Source organism: Ochotona princeps, chromosome 31 (genome assembly GCF_030435755.1).
Source record: "Ochotona princeps isolate mOchPri1 chromosome 31, mOchPri1.hap1, whole genome shotgun sequence".
NCBI classification, from domain to species: Eukaryota; Metazoa; Chordata; class Mammalia; order Lagomorpha; family Ochotonidae; genus Ochotona; species Ochotona princeps.
The window spans coordinates 7664133-7669986 of record NC_080862.1 but is presented as its reverse complement, the minus strand read 5'-3'; positions in this window follow the sequence as shown (position 1 = coordinate 7669986).

The following is a 5854-nucleotide window of genomic DNA, read 5'->3' as shown; positions in this document are numbered from 1 at the left end:
ATGGCACCTGCTCCTCAGTCTGGAAGCGTGAGTGTTGGCTTGGGGAGCAGGGAGGAGCCTGCATGGTGACTGACGGCATCTCACCTCTACCCTGACAGTGGTGTACTCACTGTCGGAGACAATAATGGCCTTTGTGCTCCAGCTGGATGGCTTTTCAATCTGCACAGGGGCAGTCTATCCTTGCCCACATTTGGGAAACCATGGGCTACAATCTTCCTTCTCCGGAGCACACTCTACCTGCACTTGGTTTATTTCCAATTTTATGCATTTTGACCCAAGGGCTTGAGTAGTGTAGAAAGCAAAGCTTCTCAGAGTGGTGATGACAATGTGGGACACAGAGACACTGGCACCAGCTGGAACCCCGAGATGGACCCATTAGATGAAATAAGGGCGGATGTCCAAGGGACATGAAAGGCCTCCACCCCTCATCAGCAGGAAGCAGCTATAGAAGATGTAATACATCCACATCCTTCCGTAACTCGAGAATACCTTTGAGGGGGGAATGTCATGGGACAGGGAAGCAACAACTTGCTTAGAGTCATGAATTAGAAGGCATATTCCCCCACCTATATAATACCGTGTGTCAATTAAATGATCCTTTCCTCGGGATGGACTCCCCTCACATAAACCACTCATAAGAATTCAGGCAAAGAGCCCGGTGCAATAGCCTAGCCACACCTTGAACATGCCGAGATCCCTTATGGGCACCAGTTCTATTCCCAGCAACCCCACTTCCCATCCAGCTCCCTGTTTGTGTCCTGGGAAAGCAGTCGAGGATGGCCCAAAGCTTTGGGACCCTGTACCCAGAAGAAGCTCCTGGATCCTGGCTTCAGATCACCTGAGCTCTGGCTGTTGTGGACGCTTGGGGAGTGAATCATTTGATGGAAGATCTTTCTCTGTCTCTCCTCCTCTCTGTATATCTGACTTTCCAATAAAAATAGATCTTTGAAAAAAAAAAGTCAGGCAACAGAGAGGAGTTGTCTCTCTCTCTCTCTCTCTCTCTCTCTCTCTCTCTTTCCCAGACACCAGATGAAAGCGAAAACATTTCTCACCCTTCTCTTCCCCACCTTCTCTATCCCTAAATGTGGCCTGCCTCTATCTAAACAAACTTTCCAAGACAAAGAGGACATCACCTTCATGTTCTGTTTGTTTAATACACAAAGGGAAACAGAAGGAAAGAATAGGAGCGCCACGCACCTTGCCCTTGAGTCTTCATGAACACAGCAATAAGAACCTACTGATCATTCGAGTACAAGCAGGAGGCAGATGACTTTTCTATCCAAACGAGAAAATATTGCAAGCACATCTAGAATTCTAACACGTACAACCACAAAACAAAATAAGTAAAACCAATAATACCGTGGTTTTTGCCAGCATTCGCACGGAAAGGAATGCTAAATTTGGGGCAGAAGTTACGGACAGAGCAGGAGTTATTGTTCTCCCCATCTAAGTTCATCGGTCCACTAAATTCCACCCATGAGCCCCAAATTCAGAACCCTATGGCTTAGGACAGGAAGTGCCTCCCAGATCCCACGGATTACAACACGCCCTGAGACTCTGCCTTTATTTTTAAGATCTCTTTATCTGAAAGGCGAAATGACAGAGAAGAAGGCAGAGAGAGGCAGAGAGAGGCAGAGAGAAAGTAGAGAGAGGTGTTTCACCTGCTGGTCCACTCCCCAAACGCCCACAACAGCGAGGATGAATGCTAGCGCCATCCGGGTCTCCCACGTGGACAGCAGGGACCCGGGGACTTGGGGCACCACCCACTGCTTTCCTGTAAACGCAGTGGCTGACCAGGAAGGAACGCAGCCAGCTGCAGCGGCATCCTGACAAGGGGTGCAGCAGGCTAAGTGGAGACGTCCTGGGGCACCACACAGCTGCCCGCAACATTCTGCGTGTCCTGCCCTGCCCGGGAGAGCTGCTGCTGCCAAGGCAGAGGCCACGCATTGCTCAAGAAAGACCCTGCGGCTTTTTGTGGGGGATAACCTTGCCCAGCTGGGCAGGCACATGACAGGCAGAGTACACCGCCTTGCAGGCCTCGAAGGTCACGGGAATCATTTGGGGTTCTCCGGCCCCTCTAGGCTTCCCGGAGATTCTGACCTGCCAGGCGCCAGCATGGGGCAGCACCTACTGGTTGAGCATGGTGTTGACCCAGCCCTCACGGATGCCCACGCCAGAGTAACCGTGACTCTCAGTCCACAAGACTGAGACTCATTTAAGTCTGAAAGGCTTAAAAATGGAAGTGGTGGAGGGCGGTACCGTGTTGCCACCTGCTATGACATCATCCCGTGTGGGCGCCAATTGGAGCCCAGCTGCTCCACATTCCTGTGATGTGCCTGGGAAGAAGCAGAGCATGAAGGAGCTCCCGGCTCCTGGCTGCTGCCTTGCCTAGCCATAGCCATTGAGGCTATTTGAGGGGTGAATGAGCAAATGGAAGATTCTCTCTCCATCTCTGTACTTATCTGTCCACATCTCTGACAGTCCTTTTCTGCTACTCTACCTTTCAAAATAGATAAAATACCTTGACCATTTTTCCTGAAGGCAAAGAAAATACATTTAAAATAATTAGACTAAACTGAGCCCTATTCCCTCAGGAACCTCCGCTGTCATTGGGATCTATTTAAAATCAGGGGGGAAGCATTAAACCAACAGGTAAAAAATCCCCAGTGAGCAAATGAGATAACTGTTATTTGCAGCACAGCAACATAAAACATCAAGGAAATTAGATTTTCCTTGTCCTGTCTGGTAATGATTTTTTAAAAATGTTTCATTTATTTGAGAGGCAGAGAGAGAGAGAGAGAGAAAAACCAGTCCCCTCTCACCTGCTGTTCATTCTTCAAAAACTTGCAATGGTCAGGGCTAGCTCAGGCCAAAGCCAGGACCCAAAACTGGGTGGCAAGGGCCTCATTACTTGAGCTGTCACTGCTGTGTCCCAGGGCATGCAGGAAGCTGGAGTTGGGAACGGTACAGGGAGTTGAACACGGGCAACGCCGGGAGCAAGCACCTTAACCACTAGCTGTCTTCCCCTTTTAATTTTTTTATTATTATTATTTTATAATACAGTTCCATAGGCTCTGGGATTTCCCTTCCCCCTCCCCAAGTCTCCCTACCCCCCCACACACACACTGATTTCCCCTATATTATTACAATAGGATAGTTCTTCATAAGCAGTCATAAATCCATCATTACTGGCATGGACAATGGCAGAGTCCAGCATGATGTTGTCAAGATAGAGTAAACAGTTTCATTGGGAGTCCACCTTTAGTCTGGATAAGATAGTCTCCATTACACAGCTACTGTACATTCCCTTAGATGAAAAGCCACAAGACAAAACAACAGAAAGAAGAAAAAAAAAGAAAATTACTATGCCGGAAGCTAAATAACATGCTACTGAATGACTAATGTATTGTTGAAGAAATGAAACAAAAAAATCAAGAACCTTTAAAGAAAATGATGCTAACCTGTGAGTAAAGACTTTAATGAGGAAAAAAAACCTGTCGTGAACAAATGAAAACAAGAATAAAAACATCAAAAGCCATGCGATACAGTTTCCGCTGATCTTTGTTGGTGAGATGTGTCTCCTGTAAGCAACAGATTTTTTTTTTTTTTTGATCCAGTCTACTTATGTATGACAAAAATGCAAACACCTGGCCCCATGACCGCCACTCCTTTCCCTGTCTTCAAGGAGCCCTCAGTGCCCTTCCAGCCACCCCTGGGAACTCCCTGCTCCCCACCAAGCCGCCCCTGGAGCTCCCTTCAACCCCAGTCCTTGGGGAACCCGGGTGACTCAGGTAGTAAGACTCCAAGTGCAACTTCCACCTGGGCTGCTCTGAGCGCGCCCTCTGCTGGCGCACGCAGAACCAGAGGGAAAAGTTTCAGAACAACAACATGCTAAGCTCTGTTTGGCTTAGCATTTTTGGCCTCTGGGTCTCAGAAAGGATTTTGGTAGTGCAGCCAAAGATAGATAACCTAACAGTTGAAGTTGGGGGTCAGGAAGTTGTCTGCCACTCCACATTTCAAATAAATAAGCAATCTTTAAAAAATAATAAGAAGTGGAGTGGTAGGCACGTGACCTTTCTCTCAACGGCCCCATCACCCAATCTTTGCCTGTCAGATAGATTCATTTTTTTAAAGTAAAGGAACAATAAAGAACTCGTGTATCTCAACAACTCAAGTGTTGGGTATTTAGGCCAGCACCCATGCTCCTGCGGATGCAGAGCCCAGAAGGCACTCATGGGGTTCCTGCCATTCACGTGACCGACTGAGACTGAGTTCCAAGTTCATAGCTTTAGCACATCCTAACCTGTGTGGGGATCTAGACAGCAAACCAACACATAGGGGTCTCTCTCTCTCTCTCTCTCTCTCTCTCTCATACTCTCCAAATCAATACAAGAAAAGAATAAATGATTTGAATAGATACTTCTCTGAAAAGAAAATAAACAAACGGCCAGTAAAAACATGAAAAAATAATCTCACCAACTGATTAATTCAGGAAATGCAAATTAAAATCATAACACCCATCTGGATAGCTAGCTAGTACTTGGAAGAAAAAAAAAAAAGGAAACGCAAAATAATACATTCCGGAGAACACAGAGTCTGTTGGCAGGAGTGTGAAATGGTACACGCGGATACTGACACCTGCTGGAACACAGACGAGCTTTGTGGGCATCACTCTCGGCAGGATTAGCCACTCACAGAGAGACACAGGTGATGTGCCCCACCTGCAGGTGATGTGCAGAACATTCCAGTCCACGGAGATGAGGGGGAGTGATAACACCCTCCTCCCCCTTCCTGCTCAGCCCGGCTCCATGCCTGGCTCAGCTTCTGCACCCGACCTGGTGGCCACTGGCCAGCGTTGTCATTGAGGTTGACGTGGTCAAGTCCCGTCTGCATCATGTGATTTGTGAAGGTCCCCGCAGGTTGGCACAGGTGAGTCTGGAAGGGAGGCCCCCTGGCGCCCAGGCCTGAGATGTAGCCCGGGATGAGGCTCAGGAAAAACATGACCCGGGGCATAGCACGTTGATACACTCATTATTTTACATGAAGGCCATCCAGACGCCAGCCACTGCTGGAGGACGCTTCTCATCTTACATCCGGGTCAGCTCCATGAAAGAGCAGGTGCTTCTGACCCCTTTCAGGAAGCGCTGGGAGAGATTCCGGAATAACCCGCAAAGACCCACAGCAAGACTGGAAACCCAGCTCCGCCCTGGGCGCCCAGTGAACTTGGTCCCGGCCCCTGGTCTGTTCTTCAGGCTCATTCTCTCTTCCTCACCCCTGTAAAGAGAGGTTCAAGGTCCAACAACCTGGCCCCACTCCCGTTCCAGCTGCACACTGTGCAGGCACAGGCGGACACTTCCGGAAGGGGCGCTCCAGTCCTCTCTCTTGCTGATTTGCCCAATCCCAGGGCATCTCAGAAGAAAACAAGAAGAAACACTCTCTCCCCAGCTCCTACAGGACAACCCCAGTTCCTGATGCTCTTAGCTTGGTCTCTGCGATTCTCCCTGAAGGGGACACTCAACTGCTCAGCCAGGGAGCTCACCATCTCACACCTGTCTATAGGAACTAATGCGATACAAGGTCTCACAGAAATCTTTCTTTATTTCGATGATCAGGAGGAAAATACCAGCGTAGCTTTCATCAAAGCTAACAAAGACCTTTCATGGCTGCCTGTTTCTGGGTCATTTTATTGAAATCAAGAAATGTCTGTTGACACTGGGAAAAAAAAAAAAAAGGTTCCCATTCGGCATTTTGCTTGGGTTCCAGCCTTTGCAATGAAGGTCATGGTGCTAAGACCGCCACAGCAGGGACCCCTCCCTGGCACAGGGCAGGACAACGGGACAGCTGAAGACCGTCC